Source organism: Trachypithecus francoisi, unplaced genomic scaffold (genome assembly GCF_009764315.1).
Source record: "Trachypithecus francoisi isolate TF-2019V2 unplaced genomic scaffold, Tfra_2.0 Lachesis_group4, whole genome shotgun sequence".
Classification (NCBI taxonomy): domain Eukaryota; kingdom Metazoa; phylum Chordata; class Mammalia; order Primates; family Cercopithecidae; genus Trachypithecus; species Trachypithecus francoisi.
Window position 1 is genome coordinate 28,368,216 of NW_022681469.1, and position 22,275 is coordinate 28,390,490.

Sequence of the window (22,275 nt, forward strand, 5' to 3'; positions counted from 1 at the left end):
AAGCATACACAAGTATCAATAGCCAAATTGATCAAGCAGAAGAAAAGATATCAGAGATTGAATATAAATGTAATGAAATAAAGCATGAAGACAAGATTAGAGAAAAAAGAATGAAAAGGAATGAACAAAGCCTCCAAGAAATACGGGACTATGTGAAAAGACCAAACCTATGTTTGATTGGTGTACCTAAAAGTGATGGGGAGAATGGAACCAAGTTGGAAAACACTCTTTAGGATATTATCCAGGGTAACTTCCCCAACCTAGCAAGGCAGGCTAACATTCAAATTCAGGAAATAACAGAGGGCACCACAAAGATACTTCTCGAGAAGAGCAACCCCACGACACATAATCATCAGATTCACCAAGGTTGAAATGAAGGAAAAAATGTTAAGGGCAGCCAGAGAGAAAGGTCGGGTTACTCACAAAGGGAAGCCCATCAGACAGCAGATCTCTCTGCAGAAACCCTACAAGCCAGAAGAGAGTGGGGGCCAATATTCAACATTCTTAAGAAAAAGAATTTTCAACCCAGAATTTTATTTACAGACAAACTAAGCTCCGTAAGTGAAGGAGAAATAGAATCCTTTACAGAGAGGCAAATCCTGAGAGATTTTGTCATGACCAGGCCTGCCTTTCAAGAGCTCCTGAAGGGAGCACTAAATATGGAAAGGATAAACAAGTATCAGCCACTGCAAAAACATACCAAATGGTAAAGATCATTGACAGTATGAAGAAACTGCATCAACTAATGGGCAAAATAGCCAGCTAGCATCATAATGAAAGGATCAGATTCACACATAACAGTATCAACCTTAAGTGTAAACCGGCTAAATGCCCCAATTAAAAGACACAGACTGGCAAATTGGTTAAAGAGTCAAGACTCATTGGTGTACTGTATTCAGGAGTCCGATCTCACATGCAGAGACACACATAGGCTCAAAATAAAGGGATGGAAGAATATTTACTAAGCAAATGAAAGCAAAAAAAAAAAAGCAGGGGTTGCAGTCTTAGTCTCTGATAAAACAGACTTTAAACCAACAAATATCAAAAGAGACGAAAAAGGGCATTATTATAATGGTAAAGGGATCAATACAACAAGAGCTAACTATCCTAAATATATGAAATATATATGCACCTAATGCAGGAGCAGCCAGATTCATAAAGCAAGTCCTTAGAGATCTACAAAGAGACTTAGACTCTCACACAATAATGACTCTCACACAATAATAGTGGGAAACTTTAACACCCCACTGTCAATATTAGACAGATCAATGAGACAGAAAATTACCAAGGATATTCAGGACTTGAACTCAGCTCTGGACCAAGCAGACCTAATAGAAATCTACAGAACTCTCCACCCCAAATCAACAGAATATACATTCTTCTCCGCACCACATTGGACTTATTCTAAAATTGACCACATAATTGGAAGTAAAACACTCCTCAGCAAATGCAAAAGAACAGAAATCATAAGAAACAGTTGCTCAGACCACAGTGTAGTCCTGTTAGAATTCAGGATTAAGAAGCTCTCTCAAACCACACAACTACATGGAAACTAACCAAACTGCCCCTGAATGACTACTGGGTAAATAAAGAAATTAAGGCAGAAATAAATAAGTTCTTTGAAATCAATCAGAACAAAGACACAGCATACCATGATCTCTGGGACACAGCTAAAGCAGTGTTTATGGGGAAATTTATAGCACTAAATGCCCGCAGGAGAAAGCAGGAAAGATGTAAAATTAACACCCTACCATAACAAAAGAACTGGAGAAGCTAGAGCAAACAAATTCAAAAGCTAGCAGAAGACAAGAAATAACTGAGATCAGAGAAGAAATGAAGGAGATAGAGACACAAAAGACTCTTCAAAAAATCAATGAATCCAGGAGCTCTTTTTTTGAAAAGATTAATAAAATAGATAGACCGCTAGCCAGACTGATAAAGAAGAAAAGAGAGAAGAATCAAATAGACACAATAACAAATGATAAAAGGGATCTGACCACTGACGCCACAGAAATACAAACTACCATAACACAATACTATGAACATCTCTATGCAAATAAACTAGAAAACCTAGAAGAAATGGTTAAATTCCTGGACACATACACCCTTCCAAAACTAAATCAGGAAGAAGTCGAATCCCGGAATAGACCAATAACAAGTTCTGAAATTGTGGCAGTAATTAATAGCCTACCAACCAAAAAAGGCCCAGGTCCAGACAGATTCACAGCCGAATTCTACCAGAGGTACAAAAAGGAGCTGGTACCATTCCTTCTGAAACGATTCCAAACAATACAAAAAGAGAGACTCCTCCCTAGCTCATTTTATGAGGCCAACATCATCCTGATACCAAAACCTGGCAGAGACACACCAAAAAAAGAAAATTTCAGGCCAGTAACCCTGATGAACATCAATGTAAAAATCCTCAATAAAATACTGGCAAACCAAATCCAGCAGCACATCAAAAAGCTTATCTACCATGATCAAGCTGGCTTCATCCCTGGAATGCAAGGCTGGTTCAGCATACACAAATAAATAAACATAATCCATCACATAAACAGAGCCAATGACAAAAACCACATGATTATCTCAATGGATACAGAAAAGGCCTTCGATAAAATTCAATACCCTTCATGCTAAAACTCTCAAAAAGCAGGTGTTGATGGAACGTATCTCAAAATAATAAGAGCTATTTATTACAAACCCACAGCCAGTATCAGAACGTATCTCAAAATAATGAGAGCTATTTATTACAAACCCACAGCCAATATCATACTGAATGGGCAAACACTGGCAGCATTGCCTTTGAAAACAGGCACAAGAGAAGGATGCCCTCTCTCACCACTCCTATTTAACATATTATTGGAAATTCTGGCCAGGGCTATCAGGCAAGAAAAAGCAACAAAGGGTATTCAGATTGGAAGAAAGGAAGTCAAATTGTCTCTATTTGCAGATGACATGATTGGGTATTTAGAAAACCCCATCATCTCAGCCCAAAATCTCCTTAAGCTGATAAGCAACTTCAGCAAAGTCTCAGAATACAAAATCAGTGTGCAAAAATCACAGGCATTCCTATATACCAATAATAGACAAACAGAGAGCCAAATAATGAGTGAACTCGCATTCACAATTACTACAATTGCTACAAAGAGAATAAAATACCTAGGAATTCAACCTACAAGGGATGGGAAGGAGCTCTTTAAGCAGAACTACAAACCACTACAAACCACTTCTCAAGGAGATAAGAGAGGTCACAAACAAATGGAAAAACATTCCGTGCTCATGGATAGGAAGAATCAATATTGTGAAAATGGTCATACTACCCAAAGTAATTCATAGAATCTTTAGATGCTATCCCCATCAAGCTCCCATTGGCTTTCTTCACAGAATTAGAAGAAAACTACTTTAAATTTTATGTGGAACCAAAAAAGATCCCACATAGCCAAGACAATCCTAAGCAAAATGAACAAAGCTGGAGGCATCATGCTACCTGACTTCAAACTATACTACAAGGATACAGTAACCAAAACAGCATGGTACTGGTGCCAAAAGAGATATGTAGACCAGTGGAACAGAACGGAGGCCTCAGAAATAACACCACACATCTACAACCATCTGATCTTTGACAAACCTGACAAAAACAAGCAATGGGGAAAGGATTCCCTATTTAATAAATGATGTTGGGAAAACTGGCTAGCTATATGCAGAAAACTCAAACTGGACCCCTTCCTTAAACCTTATACAAAAATTAACTCAAGATGGATTAAAGACTTAAATGTAAGACCTAAAACTATAAAAACCCTAGAAGAAAACCTAGGTAATACCATTCAGGACATAGGCATGGGCAAAGACTTCGTGACTAAAACACCAAAAGCAATGGCAGCAAAAGACAAAATTGACAAATAGGATCTAATTAAACTAAAGAGCTTCTGCACAGCAAAAGAAACTATCATCAGAGTGAACAGGCAACCTCCAGAATGGGAGAAAAATTTTGCAGTCTATCCATCTAGGGCTAATATCTAGAATCTACAAACAACTTAAACAAATTTTCAAGGAAAAAAACCCCACCCCATCAAAAAGTGGGCAAAGGATATGAACAGACACTTCTCAAAAGAAGAGATTATGAAATAAAGCTCATCATCACTGGTCATTAGAGAAATGCAAATCAAAACCACTATGAGATACCATCTCACACCAGTTAGAATGGCGATCATTAAAAAGTCAGGAAACAACAGATGTATGGAGAAATAGGAATGCTTTTACACTGTTGGTGGGAGTGTAAATTAGTTCAACCATTGTGGAAGATAGTGTGGTGATTCCTCAAGGATCTAGAACCAGAAATACCATTAGACCCAGTAATCCCACTACTGGGTATATACCCAAAGGATTGTAAATCATTCTACTATAAAGACACATGCACACGTATGTTTATTCCAGCACTGTTCACAATAGCAAACACTTGGAACCAGCCCAAATGCCCGTAAATGATAGATTGGATAAAGAAAATGTGGCATATATACACCGTGGAATACTAGGCAGCCATAAAAAAGGATGAGTTCATGTCCTTTGCAGGGACATGGATGAAGCTGGAAACCATTCTCAGCAAACTAACACAGGAACAGAAAACCAAACACCACCATCTTCTCACTTATAAGTGGGAGTTGAACAGTGAGAACACATGGACACAGGGAGAGGAACATCATGCACTGGGGCCTGTCTCGGGTTTGGGGGCTAGAGGAGGGATATCATTAGGATAAATACCTAAAGTAGATGACAGGTTGATGGGTGCAGCAAACCACCATGGCACATGTGTACCTATGTAACAAACCTGCACATTCTGCACGTGTATCCCAGAACTTAAAGTTTAATAATAATAATAAGAAGAAAATCATTGATTTGTCTCAGTAGCAGAATGGAGATGTTAGAGGAACAGGTTAGTGAATTTAAAGATAAACCAGTAGAAATAATCCCAACTGAGAGAGAGAAAAAAGAAAACAAAAATAAACAGCCTCACTGGCCTGTGAGACTATATCAAAGGGCCTAACATTCATATCATTGAAGTCCCTGAAGAAGAGTTTAAAGGTATTGGTGCAGAAAAAAAAATTTGAGAAAATAATGACTGAAAACTTCCAAATTTGGAGAAAGATAAATTTACAGACTCAAGAAACTTAGACAAGGTAAATTTGAAGGACTATATTCTCAGAAATTGCTGGAAACCAAAGATGAGGAAAACTGTTGAAAGCAAGAGGAATATGATGCATTACATGTAGACATCACTCTGGGTTTCCCATGAGAACATCTGGAAGTCAAAAGACAGTGGAACACCATCTTTAAGGTACTGAAAGAAAGGAAGTGATGACTCAGAATACCATATCCACTGACAATATCTTCCCGGAATGAAGGTGAAATAAAGACTTCCTCATATGAAGGTAAACTAAAAGGTATTTGTCACCAGCAGACCTGCTCTACAGTAAATATTACAGTAAATGAAGTTTTTTCAGGCTGAAGGAAGTTGACACTAGATTGATCCCACCAAAACAACATAAGGATAGTACTTAAAAAAAAACAACAGCTAAAAACAATTGTCAATCCAGAATTCGATCCCAGTGAAAATAACTTTAAAAAGTGAAGGTGATAAAAAGGCAATTTCAGACCTAAAAAGCTCTGAAAGAATTTATCTCTGGCAGAGTCACATGTAATTATAAAAGGGATTTTTTTCACCAGGATGAAATGATATGAAAATATGGATCTATGCAAAGAAATGAAGAATACAGGGAATGTTAAACTGGGTGGATAAACAATACAATTTTCTTGTTTAAGTAATTTTAAAAGTTAATTGACTGCTCAAATCTTTTTGTTTTTTTTGAGATGGAGTCTTGGTCAGTCGCCAGGCTGGAGTGCAGTGGCGCGATCTTGGCTCACTGCAAGCTCCACCTCCTGGGTTCACGCCATTCTCCTGCCTCAGCCTCCCGAGTAACTGGGACTACAGGCACCCGCCACCATGCCCGGCTAATTTTTTTTTTTTTCTTTTTGTAGAGATGGGGTTTCACCATGTTAGCCAGGATGGTCTCAATCTCCTGACCTCGTGATCCACCCACCTCAGCCTCCCAAAGTGCTGGGATTACAAGCATGAGCCACCACGCCTGGCCTTAAATAAAAATCTTAATTTAGTATGGGTTTTATAACATATGTAAAATTAAAGTCTGTGAGAAAAATAGCGTGAGGCAAAGAGGAGAAATGGTACTTTGTTACTATAAAGTTTGTACCCTCTTTATGAAGTGTTTTATCACTTGAAGAAAATCTAGTAAGTTAAAGATTTACAGTATGAAGCCACCACTAAAATAACAATGCAGAGTTATAGCTAATAAGCCAACAAAAGAGTTAAATAGAATCATAACATATATTCAACCCATAAGAAGGTTGCAGAGGAAAAGAAAAGGGAACAAAATCCAGGCCAGGTACAGTGGCTCACACCTATAATCCCAGCACATTGGGAGACCGAGGCAGGTGGTCAGGAGGTCAGGAGTTAGAGACCAGCCTGGTGAATATGGCAAAACCCCGTCTCCACTAAGAATACAAAAATTAGCCAGGTACGGTGGCATGTGGCTGTAATCCCAGCTACTCAGAGAATCGTTTGAACCTGGGAGGCGGAGGTTGCAGTGAGCCCAGATAATGCCACTGCACTCCAGCCTGGGTGACAGAGCAAGTCTCCATCTAAAAAGAAAAAAAAGAAAAAGGAACAAAAACCAGATGAGATGAATACAAAAGAAATAGCAAGATGACAGACAGACTCAAACCCAACCACATCAATAATTACATTAAAGGCACCTATTCTAAACACTCCAATTAAAAGGCAAAGATTGCTAGATTGGATTTTTTTAAAGAGATGGGGTCACTCAGTGCAGTGACATGATCACAGCTCACTGCATCCTCAAACCCCTGGGCTCAAGCGGTCCTCCCAGGTAGTTGAAACTATAGGCATTAGCCACTGTGCCCAGCTCAGTTTGGATTTCTTAAAAATGCCAAATCCAACTTTATGATGCCTATAAAAACATACCTTAAATATAAAGAAATAGATTAGAAGTAAAACAATGAATAATGATATACTATGCTAACTGTAATCACAAGAAGCTGTATTCTTCTTGTTAACATGAGATAATGTAGACTCCAGAATAAATAATATTACTAAGGATAAAGGGGTCAACTTACCAAGAGGATGAAGTAATACTAATTGTTTATGGAGCTAATAACAGAGTTTCACAGTGCTTGAAACAAAAATTGGTAGAATCAAAAGGAGAAATCAACAGATCCACAATTATAGCTGGAAATTTCAGTACCCATCTCTCAAAAACAGAGCAAGTATACAGAAAAAGTATCAAGGAAAAACAATTTGAACAAGAAAACTGAGACTTTTTGTTTGCTGATGCAATTGTCTATTTAGAAAATCTGTGGAATCCAACAAAAGCTACAAGAATAAGTGAGCTTAGCAAATTTGCAGAATACATTTATGTTCTATATACTTGCTAAGAACAGTTGTAAATTGCAATTAATCCTGTTTACAGTGGCATCAAAATATGAAATACTTTGAGGTAAATCTGATGAAAGATGTATAAGATATGTAGACTAAAAACTACAAAACATTGGTGACAGAAATTAAATAAGACCTAAATAGGGACTGGGCATGGTGGCTCACGCCTGTAATCCCAGCACTTTGGGAGGCCAAGGCGGGTGGATCATGAGGTCAAGAGATTGAGACCATCCTGGCCAACATGGTGAAACCACGACTCTACTAAAAATACAAAAATTAGGCGTGGTGGCGCATGTCTGTAATCCCACTATCAGGAGGCTGAGGCGAGATAATCGCTTGAACCCAGGAGGCAGAGGTTGCAGTGAGCCAAGACCACGCTATTGTACTACAGCCTTGGCAATGAGAGCGAAACTCTGTCTAAAAAAAAGAAAAAAAGGAAAGAAAGAAAGAAACAAATGGAAATGCTAGTAATTAAAAACAGTAGCAGACATGAAGATTGCTTTCAGATTCGTTAGTAGACTTGACACAGCCAAAGAAAGAATAAATGTACCTGAAGATAGGTCTATAAAAATGACGTAAACTGGCCGGGCGCGGTGGCTCAAGCCTGTAATCCCAGCACTTTGGGAGGCCGAGACGGGCGGATCACGAGGTCAGGAGATCGAGACCATCCTGGCTAACACGGTGAAACTCCGTCTCTACTAAAAAATAAAATAAAATAAAATAAAATGACGTAAACTGACACACAAAAAGAATTCCTAAAAAAGAATTCCAAGAGCTGAGAGAATATCAAACAGACTAGCATATGTAGAATTCCAGGAGAAGGGCCAGTTGTGGTGGCTCACATGTAATCCCAGCACTTTGGGAGGCTGAGGTGGATGAATCACCTGAGGTCAGGAGTTCGAGACCAGCCTGGCCAACTTGGCGAAACCCCTCTCTACTAAAGGTACAAAAAATTAGCCAGGCATGGTGGCATGTGCCTGTAGTCCCAGCTACTTGGGAGACTTGAGGCAGGAGAATTGCTTGAACCCGGGAGGCGGAGGTTGCAGTGAGCCAAGATCACGCCACTGCACTCCAGCCTCTATGACAGAGTGAGACTCTGTCTCTAAATAAATAAATATTCCAGAAGGAGAAAGGAGAGAGAAAGCATTTGAGGTAATAATGGCCTTTTTTTTTTCTAAAATTAATTACAGACAACAAAATGCATGTCCAGAAAACTCAAAGAATACCTCATGGGACACACACACATACCTCTAGGCATATCGGTGAAACTGCCAAAAAAAAATTTAAAGAGAAAAGTTTAAAGGTACCCCCTCACAAAAAAAAGACAAAACATTATACACATAGAAACAGATTAGAGTAGACTGTTGTTGTTTTTTTTTTCAGAAAACATGTAAGCTAGAAGACAAGGGCATGTCAACTGAGAATTCTATACCCAGTGAGAGTATCTTTAAAAGGTGATAGAAAAGTAAAGACTTACTAATTTATGAGACAGTGTCTTGCTCTGTTGTCCAGGCTGGAGTGTAGTGGCATGACTCCTGTGCTCAAGCAGTCTTCCTACCTCAGCCTCCTGAGTAACTAGGACTACCGTCGCACACTACTATGCCTGACTAATTTTTTATTTTTGTTTTTGTAGAGAGAAATCTCATTATGATGCTCAGGCTGGTCTTGAACTTCTGGCATCAAGTGATCCTCCTACCTTGGCCTCCCAAAGTGCTGGGATTGCTAGGATGAGCCACTGTGCCCAGCCTAAAGACTTTCTTACATAGTAAAAACTGATAATTTATTGGTAGCTGTCTTACTCTGCAAGAAATGTTAAAGGATATTTTTCAGATAGAATATGATACCAAGCAGAAACTTGGAGCTACACAAAAAGAACATTGGAAACAAACCAAGGCAAAATCACATTCACTTTTTTCTTTTTGAAAAATTATTCTGGACAATATATGTCTAAAAAGATAGTAGTGTAATGTGTTTAAAGCATATATAAAAGTAAAATATATTAGAACAATTGCACAAAGAATAGAAGGAAAGTATTGGGAATGTACTCTTGTGAGGTTCTTATTCTAGCCACGAAGTGATACTCTGTTAGTTGAAAGTAGACTGATTAAGTAAAGATATAAATTATAAACCCTGGGGCAACAACTAAAAAGAATTTAAAGAGGTATTAACAATAAGCTAGTAAAGGAAGTAAAATGGAATAATAAAAATAGTTCGTACCAAAGTTATTAAAAGAAAAAAGTGTTCAGTTAACCCAAACTCAGGCAGAAAGGGGGCGGGGGTAGAGGGGGTGGGCAGAGAAACAAAGACCAGATGGAACAAATACAAAACTAGCAAGATGACAGACTGATTTGAGTAATAATAAAACTCTAGTCTCCTGCAGAACAACAACAACAAAAACAAAAAACAAACTAGCAAGATCACAGGTTTCAATCCAGTCATAATCAGTAATTAATAATGAATTGTCTAAACACACCAGCTAAATGACAGATATTGACTTGTAGTTAGTTGAAGACGATGAAGGCTATATACGAATCAATGACTCAAAATCTCCCTAAATGATAAGAAACAATTTTATAACTACAGTTGTTCTTGGTAAAACTACACCCTCAGAGTTATTTCAATTCAGAGAATACTCAAAAGTACAAAACCTCTTTGAGTAAAAAGAAAAACTGACAAATGCCAGTGTGGTAATTCCTCATCCCTCCCCTGAACCGCACCCCCCTGCACCCTCAAAGTCTTTGGGGCAAGCAGTGGCCAACCACTAAAGTTGTAGATAGATAGAAGAGGGAGGTTAGCAACCACCAGGTGGGAACAGCAACTAGAAAGATTAAAGTTGTTGCTGTGAGTAGTAACTATCTGAGGCTGGTGTCACGAAGACGGTAAAAAAAATTGACCAAGGCAGGTGTAGGTAAAGAAAGACAGATTTTTTTAAAAAGTGAAAACATGTTGCTAGGGTGCAGTGGCCCAGTCAGCAAGAGCAGAGCTGACTTCAGGGAGACAAAGGCTTGCCGGGGATTTTATAGGATGGTGCTCATGCTGTGCTGAAGAGGGCTTTGTGCAGTACTGATAACACCAAGGTTGCAGTTAGATAACTTACATTTTTCTGTTAGCTGATGGTCTAGTGATAAGTTGGGCACAGGAAGATTGTGAGTTATTTGTGCAGGAGGGTTGTGTGTCCTGGACCATGAAGAAAGGCCAACTTACAGCTTATCTGCGTTCTCTTTTTGCTTTGCCTTGGTCCTGCCAGCCTGACTTTTCCCTGATTAGGACTCCACAGTTGTAATTCAGAAAATACTGGAAAGTTAGTGGAGAAGATAAGATCATTTACTATAGGAAACAGTTTTCAAAGTATACTTGATTTTAAGATTTAAGCACAATAGAAAAGCTTGGGCAACATGGTGAAATCCCATCTCTACTAAACAAGGAAAGTACATAAATTACATGGGCATGATGGGCGTGCTTGTGGTCCCAGCTACTCAGGAGGCTGAGATGAAAGAATCACTTGAGCCTGGGAGTTGGAGGTTGCCGTGAGCCAGTATCGTGCTGCTTTACTGCACTCCAGCCTTGGCAACAGAGCGACTCTGTCTCAAAGGCTGTACGCACAATTTAAAGAGAAATACTCAACATAAAAGGGCAAGTGTAATTTAAAAGGGCCAGCACAACATAAAGGGACAGTGTTCCAAACATACACTTCTCCAGGAGAAAAAAGGCAAAAAGGAAAAAAGTAGTGCCTTTTGGCAATCAGATGGTCAACGGGAAAAAGAAGGAAAGGTAGATAGTCAGGGTTCTTCAAGGTCTTAAGTGTAAGAGTTAAAGAAAGAGGAAAGAAACATGGAAAGCAGCTCAACAGTCAAAGACAGGTTTATTTTGGAGAATAAACATGAGAGGGGCTTCTGGCTGATTTTGGTCAGGAGCGCTCTCTCTTACAGACTAAGTATTTATTAGCCAGGCATGGTGGCTCATGCCTGTAATCCCAGCAGGTTGGGAGGCCGAGGTGGGTGGATCATGAGGTCAGCTATTCGAGACCATCCTGGCTAACAAAGTAAAACCCCGTCTCCACTAAAAATACAAAAAAAAAAAAAAAAAGCCAGGTGTGGTGGCAGGCGCCTGTAATCCCAGCTACTCGGGAGGCTGAGGCAAGAGAAACGCTTGAACCTGGGAGGCAGAGGTTGCAGTGAGACAAGATTACGCCACTGCACTTCATCCAGCCTTGGTGACAGTGCGAGACTGAGTCTCAGAAACAAAAAAAAAGAGTATAGATTTTTTTTTTTTTTTAGGGTGAGAGGGCTTATCACAAGCTCTGTGTTTCTTATCACAATTCTTAACACAATGTTTCTGTGTGGGGGAGAAGTTTTTGGTGGAGTTGGAATGTCTCTGGTCAAAGGGGAGGTTATCTTGGGGCTGACATCTCTCGGATTGGAGGGGAGGATGTCTCGAGGCTGGCGTGTCTCTGGTCAGGGAGGGGTTTATTTTATGGTTGGAATGTTTCTGGTTGGAGGTGTCATTTGTGATTTTTGGTCATGCTGACCTTAGCCGTTGGCTGATGCCCTTTGGATTTAGGCAGTTTTTGATCAAGGTGAACTTTAAAATGGCAGTGCTTGTCCAAGATGGTGATGCTCCTGCTCTGTCACTGAGAACCACAAAATTAGAGGTTCTTGTAACCCCTTTGCTGTCAATAAAACACATACAAATACTTCCAAAGGCCTGGATTTCCCTAGGCAAAGAAAAGTGTGCCATTAAACTAAGAAACTTGAAAATATCCAAGTATTGTAAAAGTGAACCAAAAGAAAAGTCTATAACGATTGCAGAAAACAGGGAAACAAAATTTCACAGAGGTCAGTCCTCCAACCTCCCAAACAAACGTGAAGCAGAAAAAAACAGTAAGTTTTCACTCAAAACAGAAATGAATGTGCTCAAATTAGCATTTGAAGATATGAAAAGCAATCTTGAATTTCACACACACAAAAATGGAAAAATGAAAAAGAATTCATTGAATTCAGGGAGGAAATGGAAGAAAAATAAAAAATTACCTCAGAGATGAAACATAATATGAGATGCACAAGAGAGAATAGATTCAAATGAAAATTTAATAAAGGCTACCAAAGAAAGAACAACCAAAGAGAATGAAAAGGTCCCAAAGAAAGAAGTGATGAGAGTCAGAGAGAAGTAGTGGAAGTGGAAGACGGGAAACAAAGGACTCAGAGTCTCTGAAGAAGAAAAGCAAGAGCTAATATTTAAAGCCATTATCCAGGAAAACTTCCAGAACTAATGAGAGACCTGCTTCTATACACTGAAAGATTTCATTAGGTAACTGGGAATATTAACCTAGAATAATCAACTCTAAGACATACTGTAGTAAAACTATCAGAATTTAAAGATAAAATTATTAAGGCTTTCAGGCAAAAAAAAAAAGATCAAACAACTTACAAAGGCAGAGGATTCAAACCAGCATCAGACTTCTGAAAAATCAACATACAAAATACGGCAACAATGCAGCAATATTTTAAAAGTAACCAGTGAGGCTGGGCGCGGTGGCTGATGCCTGTAATCCCAGCACTTTGGGAGGCTGAGGTGGGCGAATCACAAGGTCAGGAGTTCAAGAATAGCCTGGCCAAGATGGTGAAACCCCATCTTTACTAAAAATACAAAAAATAGCCAAGCATGGTGGCAGGCGCCTATAATCCAGCTACTCAGGAGGCTGAGTCAGAGAACTGTTTGAACCCAAGAGGCAGAGGTTGCAGTGAGCCGAGATCGCACCACTGCACTCCAGCCTGGGCGATAGAGTGAGACTCCGTCTCAAAAAAAAAAAAAAAAGTACCCAATGGAAGTGTGAGTGGCTGATTTTTATCTAAGGAAGCTGTCTTTCAAATATAGGGAATTCTACACCCATTAGCTCTTTCTGAGGAACTTTCTAGAGGATTAGCTTTATCCAGTCAAATGACGTCTGGGAAAACTTTATTGAAAAGACTGATGGTAAGTATTTTAAAATATAAAAATGTTTATGTAAGAGCAAAACAGTAGAAATGTTTCTACAGTGGAGTGTGGAAGACTAATGTAAAAATGTTATACACTGACAAAGAAATAATATGATGAAAAAATGGGAGGAGAAGGGATAGGAAAAAAGTAAAATGGAAAAACCTTGTATAGTCAACAGGTGGGTGCTACAAAATACTGGTGGGAAAATCCTTTTAATCCAGACATAGTAAAATAAGTGAGAAAATGAGGGAACTAAGGTCATCAAAAAAGGTTTAATCACAAAGAAATTCACTAGAAAAAAACATAAATCTTCCTAACTACCGAAATTTAAAATATAAAGGCAAATAGCATGTATCTCTTGGAGACAGAAGCAGCAAGTATAATGCATACCTTTATAGATTATTATGATAGAGCCAAAATCAAGTGTATCAGTTATAACAATAACCATGAATAGGCTTAATCCATATAGTAAAAGAAAAAGTTTCAGTTTGGCTTACAAACAAAACAATACTGTATGCAAGAGACACACTTAAAGTGATACAGAGAGGTAGAAAATAAAGGGATAGACAAAATTATAAGAGGAAAATGGAAACAAAAAGAAAGTAAAGTAGATGCCAGGCAAAGTGGAGCTCAAGGCTAAAAGCATTAAATGTGACAAAGAAGGACACTTTGTAATGATTAAAGCCACAATCCACAGTGAAAATATGTTACTCAGTATATGTGCAAGAGATAACACAACAACAACCTTTATGAAGAAAAAACCATGGAGATGTAGAGAGATATAGCTAGAAACATATGAATAATACATTTTATTAGCTCACTTTTAGTAAAAGAGAGATAAAGTAGATAAATAAGTAGGGGGTATACAATCTAAGTCACCTATTAATAGAGTAGATCTTTTGTACATATGTCAAGTTCTTCACCTTTATAGTAGAGAATACATATTCTGAAGTACCCTGAGCACATTCAGAAAAATTCATTATTAGATGACAAAGTATCAATAACTCCCTTAAAGTAGAAATGTTACAAACCACATCTCTGATCACAGTACAATAAAACTAGAATTTGTTAACAGAAAGAAAAAGACCCTTCCATCAGAAGACTTTAAAATCTTTATTTCTGGGTGAAAGAGGAGATGCAAACTTAAATAACAGAATTTTTGGGAAAAAAGGCAAATCACTTCATAAACTACATATCAGTCTGTAGACTATATAGCACTGTAAGATGACTGTAGTTAACAATTATTTATTATGTATTTTCAAATAGCTCAGAGAGGATTTTGAATGTTCCCAGTAAAAGAAATGTTAAATATTTGAGAAGATGTGGATATACTAATTACTCTGATTTGATAACTATGCATTGTATGTATCAAGACATCACTGTGTACGCCATCAGTATATACAATTATTATGTGTCAATTAAAAATAATAAATCTATATGGTGAATTAAAGCAGTGATCAAAGTAAAACTCATTGCAGTAAATACCTGTTATCAATGAAAAGGAAGGAATAAAAAATGAATTAAATTCTTAGCTCAAAAAAACTAGGTAAAGAACAACAAAGTAATTCAAAAGAAAGCACATGATAGAAATTAGTATAGATAAAAACAGAAATTAATGAGGAAAAAAAAGAAAACATCTAATTATTAAATCAAAATCCTAGTTTTGAAAAAATTAACAATATAAATAAACCATAAGCTAAGTTGATGAAAAAAAGGAAAAAGCATAAATATGCAAAATAAATGACAAGGGGGAAACAGAAGAAATGTAAAAATCAAAAGACAAATTTTTAGTCTTTGAAATAAATTTGAAACCTAGATGTAATGAATAATTTCTTAGGCAAATACAGGTTGTCAAAAATGACGCTATTTTTTTTTTTTTTTAAATGGAGAAACACTAGAGGCATTTCCACTAAGATCAGGAACCAAGGCAAGGATGTTCATTATCTTCACTGCTATTCAACATTGTACTAGAGGTATTTAGCAATGCAGTTAGACAAGAGAAACCAAGTCGAGACATAAGAATGAGTTAACAAAGAAGTAAAGCTGTCTGCTTTTAGATGATGTGATCAAATATGTAGGAACCCCAGATAATCAGTGATAAAATGAGCTCAATAATTTAGTGGGATAGCAGGATATAAAATTCATATGTAATAATCAATAGTCTTATTTCTCAAAAGAAGATATACAGATAGCCAACAAACATATGAAAAAATGCCCAATATCACTAATCATCTGGGAAAAGCAAATTAAAACCGCAATGAGATATCACTTTATTTCTGCCAGAATGGCTGTAATTAAAAAGTCACAAAACAATAGATGTTGGCATGAATGTGATAAAAGGGGAACACTGTTACACAGCTGATAGAAATGTAAATTAGTACAACCACTATGGAAAACAGTATTGAGATTCTGTAAAGAATTAAAAGTAGAACTGCCATTCGACCCAGCAGTCCCACCGCTGAGTATGTACCCGAAAGAAAAGAAGTCATTATATGAAAAAGACACAAGCACATGCATGTTCATAGCAGCACAGTTCACAATTGCAAAGACATGAAACCAAACTAAGTGCCCATCAGTCAACAAGTGGATAAAGAAAATGTGGTGTGTATATACACCATGGAATATAGCCATAAGAAGGAACAAAAGAATGTCTTTTGCAGCAACTTGGGTGAAACTGGAGGCCATTATTCTAAGTCAAGTAACTTGAATGGAAAACCAAGTATATGTTTTAACTTATAAGTGAGAGTTAAGCTACACAGACACAAAGGCGTAAGAATGACATAATGGACTTTGGGGACTTGGAAGGGGAAGGTCAGGAGAGGATGAGGGATAAAATACTACATATTGAGTACAGTGTACACTGCTTGGGTGATGGGTGCACTAAAATCTCAGAAATCACCACTACAGTACTTATCTATGTAACCAAAAACCACTTGTACCCCAAAAACTATTGAAATAAAAAAGTAAAAAAAATAATTAGTCTTCATAGAAACAGCACATAGAAGACATAATAGTAGAGAGACAGAATCCCATTTACAACAACAAAAAGGATTAAACACTTAGGAATAGATTTGACAATAAATGTACAAAACTTAGAAAAAATGTTAAGCTCCTTACTCTTGTCTGAATGTTTGTGTCCCCCCGCAAGTATATTTTGAATTTCTGACCCCCAAGTTCATGGTATTGGGAAGTGGGGCCTTTGTGGGGTAATTAGATTATGAGGATGGAGCCCTTGGGATCGGGATTAGTGCCCTTATGAAAAGACTGCAGAGCACTAGCTAGTCTCTTCTACCATGTGAAGACACAGCTAGAAGAGATGCCATTTGAACCAGGAAACAGGACCTTGCCAGTCACCAGATTTGCCAGTATCTTGATCTGAGGCTTCCTAGACTCCAGAATTGTGAAAAATAAATGTTTATTGTTTATAAGAAACCTAGTCTGTAATATTTTGTTATAGCAGGCCAAATAGACTAAGATACTCCTGAAAGACTCAAAGTATACTTAAACAAATATAAAGATACCTTGTTTTTTGAAAAAAAAAAAAAGTTTTATTTTTCAATTTTTTTCCTTGAGACAAGGTCTCATTATGTTGCCCAGTCTGTCCTCAAACTCTTGGGCTCAAGCAAACCTCCCATTTCAGCCTTCTGAGTAGCTGGGATTGTAAGTATGTGCCACCATGCCTAGAGTTGTTGCCTGTTTTTTAATAGACCAACTCAATGTTATAAAAATTTTACTCTTCCCTAAACTAATTTATAAATCAGTGGAATCCAATGAAAATACCAGCAAATCATATTATGGAGTTAGGCGAGTTGGTACTAAAGTTCACGTGGAAAATATAATGTGAGAATAGCTGGGAAGTCACTGAAAAAGGAAAAAGCATGAGAGACGGGAATAGAGGAGAGAGGAAGCTAGCTCTACTAGTCAGTAAATCTAAGGCCTGTACAATTAAAACAGTGTGGTACTGGCACATGAACAGACTAATAGACCGTGGAATAAAATTGTGTGGTGACTTTGTAATGTGGTGACCTTGGTCAGACTGATCTACGTTTTTCAGATGCAATCTGATACAGATGGAAAGTACAGAATTAGACCCAAATACATACGGAATTTAGTGTAGTGGCATACTGTTTAACAAGGTGGCATCTCTAATCATTGGGGTAAACATGTACTTTTTAATACATGATGCTGGAACAGTTAGCCATTTGGAAAAAGATAAAATTAAGACTCATATTTCCTTCATACACATGAGTAAACTCCAAATGGATAAGGCATATAAATTTTTAAAAAATAAAACCATGCATGTAATAGAAGAAAAGATGGATGTATTCTCCTTTAACCTTGGTGTAGAGAAAAGCTTTGTTAATTATGACTACAATTTTAGAGGCAATCAAAGAAAAGGCTGATAAATTTGACTCCATGAATTTTTTTTTTTAATTACCTGTCAAAATCAACATAAAATGTAAAATGAGCCAGGGGTTTGCAGTAGGTCCAGGTTGTGGTACAAACAGCTATTTTTGATTATTGTAATGGAATCCCACGTGCCCTTGCCACCTATTTTATTGCAAAAGCAGTGTGGTAGTGGGCTCAGGACTACGAGATCCAACAGTTTTACTATATTATGTTCCACCTAGGAAACATATTGAGTGCTCAGCTGAGGTACTAGGTTGGGGATGGGACCATGTGAGGTTAGGGAATTTTCCTCTGGAATGTAGCATATGCATTAGATTGATAGCCTGTGTATGGTGCTATCACCAATAAATACAATATGTAGGTCCAGGATTCAAGAGATGGAAGTAGGACTGGCCCCCTTCACTGTCACTCACAGTGACCCACTTGTAGACACTGTGCATCTGCTAGGTTCGAATGATTCTGTTCTGTCAGAATTCATATTGAAACTTAATTCCTAATGCAGTAGTATTAAGAGGTAAGGCCTTCAGGAGGTGAGTATGTCATAAAGGCTCTGCCCTCATGAATGAGATTAATGCCCTTATAAGAGACTTCAGAGAGCTCCCTTCCTCCTACCACCTGAGGATACCTAGAAGGCACCATCTGTGAGGAATGGGACCTGCACTAGATACCGAATTTGCTGGCTCCTTGATCTTGAACTTCCCAGCCTCCAGAACTGTGAGCAAATACAATTCTGTTCTTTATAAATTACCCAGTTTAAGGTATTTTGTGATAACAGCTGGAATAGACTTAAGACAGCATCCCATCTGTACCCCAAATGTGAATTAGAGACCCTGGTTCCAGGGGCCAATGTTTTTCAGGGGTGAAAGGACAGAAGCATTTAAGTCATTGGCTCTTGATTCCTGTTGGTTGAGGATTATCTTTAGCACAGAAACACCCCGCACTTCAGGATTATACATGTCTGAGTGACACATTGGCAACGACAGGCAGCTGACACTCCCATGTCAGAGAAGTCAGGGCCACAAACTGAGCCAGTCTGCATATTTGGAATGATGATCACTGTTAGGTCACTTTGGATTCTTCATTCTAGTGAAGGTAAGGAAAGTGCTACCATACTTACAGAGGTCATTGACCTTGATTCTTATCAGAAGCTAGGATCGTTTCTGTATAATGGTGGCAGAAAGGACCCTGTCTAGAATTCATGGTATTCACTTGAGTATATTTTGGTGCTTGCTTGTCTCTGGCAGTGTTGGTAGGGATAGAGAACAACCAGTGGTTCAATCAGGGTACACCCAACACACGGCTCACATCCTTTGGGATAAAGGTTTGAGTCAACTGTTGGACACATAGCCAAAACTAGATGAAGTTCTGGCCAGTGGGGAGGGAAATGTAGAATGGGTGGTTTTAGGAAGGAGATGACGAGTATCAATTATGGCCTTGGAGTTAGTTGTAGCAGCAAGGATTGAACCATATTCACTCACCTTCCTTTATTTAGTCTTTTGTAGAAATAGTGATTGCTACCGTGTTGAAGCCTCCATGATAGATTAGACTTAATGGAAGACATGGACAAATTTGAGGGATGGAAAGGGTAGCCTATATTGGATATCTCTTTTGAGCCACTTTGCATGGTCCCAGGCCTTATCTTTGATTCCAGCTGTGGCATGATGAGCAATTCTTTAGGGGCTCAGCTCACTGGCATTGTTATTGCCTTACTTCAGGTATGCACTGAGTGTTTTTTGCCTACTCGGATTCACTTCAGCTCACATGTATACTCCCCAGAAGTATGGGGGAGTTAGTACTCTGGGGTTAACAGTCAGCCAGGGGCTAACAGTTAGTGGTTCTGAGATGTATTTCATAAGGCTCTTCAGAAGATTGCTCATTAAATAACCAGTTGCCAGCATCAGTGACCCACTCAAGGAAAGGTCTTTATATTGTTTTTACCTCCTTCCCTGTTCATTTCCCTGTCATTCACTTCTCCCTCTGAACACCTTCCTAAATAAACTACCTTTATGCAAGCCTTTGCTGTCAGGACAGCCAAAGCTATGACAGAGGTATAGAACATGGGTTGGCAAGCTATGGTACATGGCCAAAACCATGTAAATAAAGTTATTTGTTTATTTAATTTATTTATTTTTGAGATGAAGTCTCGCTCTGTCTCCCAGGCTGGGGTGCAGTGGCATGATCTTGGCTTACTGCAACCTCCACCACCCGAGTTCCAGTGATTCTCCTGTCTCAGCCTCCTGAGTAGCTGGGGTTACAGGCGTGCGCCACCACACCCATCTAATTTTTTGTATTTTTAGTAGAGACGCGGTTTCATTATGTTGGCCAGGCTGGTCTCGAACTCCTAACCTTGTGATCCACCCACTTTGGCCTCCCAAAGTGCTGGGATTACAGGTGTGACCACCACACCTGGCCAATATTTTATATTTTTAGTAGAGACGAGGTTTCACCATGTTGGCCAGGCTGGTCTTGAACTCCTGACCTCAAGTGATCCGCCTGCCTTGGCCTCCCAAAATGCTGGGATTACAGGTGTGAGCCAGCGTAAATAAAGTTTTGCTGGAACACAGCCATACTATTTCTTAATGTATTGTATATAACCGCCTTTGTGCTGCAGCTACAGAATTGAGTAGTTGTGAGGAGATCATATAACCTGTAAAGTCTAAAATATTTACAGAATAAGTGTGCCATTCCTGTGCATTGATTTCCCAGTGCTGCTAGAACAAGTTACCACAAACTTAGTAACTTAACAAATCTGGTGACTTAAAACAACACAAATTCTTTTACAGTTACGGAGACTAGAAGTCTAAAAATCAGTTTCACCCGGCTGATGTCAGAGGTATAGGCAGAGCACGTTCCTTCTGCAGGCTCTAGGGGAAAATCTGTTTTCTTGCCTTTTCTAGCTTCTGAGGCTACCTGTATTCCTTGAATCCTAACTCCCCCTTCCCATCATTCCAGTCTCTTGATTCATTGTCACATATGCTTCCTGTGTCAAATCTCCCTCTGCCTTGTTCTTATGGGGACACTTGTGATTACATTTAGGGCTAACCCAAATAATTCAATATAATCTCCCCATCTCAGTATCTTTAACTTAATCACATCTGCAAAGTACCTTTTGCCATATGAGATACATTTACAGGTTCTAGGGAGTAGGACTTTGATGTCTTTAGGGGCCATTATTTAGCTTACCACAGGCTTCCATCTGGTCCCTAAAGATTTACATTCATCCTACATGCAAAATGCATTCACTGTATTGCAGTAATCTTCCAAAATCTAAACCCCATTGCATTAACTCTGGTCCAAGATGTCATTAAATATTATAACTGAAAAGTCCCAAATCTCATCATCTAATCATCTAACTCCAGTATAGGTGAGTTTCTGGGTATGATTCATCCTGAGACAGAATTCCTCTTTATCTATGGACCTGTGAAACTAGAAAACAAGTCATGTGCTGTGGAGATACTGTGGTGGGACAGGCCTAGAATAACAATTATATACATTCCGATTCAGAAAGGAGACAATGGGAGGAAAGAAAGGAGTCACTAGCACCAGACAATTTTTAAATTTAATCAGGCAAACTTTTAGGTTTCAAGGGTTGGGAATAATCCCTGTGGCACCCAGCTCTACTCTATGGGCCAGAGGGTTGTGTATGTATTGTGTATGGCTACTTTCATGTTACAGCAACCAAATCGAGTGGTTGTGGGGTGGTCATATAGCCTGCAGAGCCTGAAATATTTACTAGATTGTTCCCTGTCAGAATGTATGCTTGTTGAGGGCAGGAATCTTTGTCTCTTTTGCTTACTAAAGTATCCTAAGTGTCTGGAGCAGTGTCTGACACCTAATAGACACTCACTGAAATGCTGAACTAAAAGAAAAACATTTAAGCAATTTAATAGAGATGAGAGGGCAAAACTTTTGACATTGCTGAAGTAATAACCCTGTTTATAGATAAATGAAACATTAAAAAACAGAACTTTTAAAAACATAGCTACATATTAAAATAAATCTACATTTTAAAATAGCATACTGTATTCCAACAAAAATTGTAGCAGAATGACTAACACCAACATGCATCTTGGTTAACTTGTACTGTGGAGAGAAATAATTTTTAAGACTTCTGGCAGAAGAAGCTAGTCATTTAAAAGTGAGAAAAACTAAATCCGACTTCAGCCATTCATGGCAGTTTTCAGTGTCAGAAAAGAATGAGGACAGTGTGCAAAGTTTTAAGAAACAGAACATGTGATACAAGAATAATACAGCAAATTGAATTGTCATTCAAGTACAGGGATAACAGGCAGACTTCCACACTGGAAAGAATTTAGGGACCATAACACCTGTGAGCTTTTCTTGAAAAATAAAATTAAGCATTA

The 22,275-nt window shown here is 38.3% G+C and overlaps 1 protein-coding gene across 3 annotated transcripts in view; it reads left to right on the top strand.

Moving 5' to 3' along the window:
• The window catches only part of COPG2 (COPI coat complex subunit gamma 2), a 160,064-nt gene that overhangs the window by 34,399 nt on the left and 103,390 nt on the right, over nt 1–22,275 (top strand). Inside the window, exon 1 of one of the 3 annotated variants that reach the window (XM_033194248.1) lies at nt 18,537–18,625. The exons of the other annotated variants lie outside the window; for them this stretch is intronic. The gene's annotated coding sequence lies outside the window, so the exon portion shown is untranslated. Of the gene's footprint in view, nt 1–18,536; nt 18,626–22,275 lie in introns of those variants that run through there. 3 annotated transcript variants of the gene reach the window in all.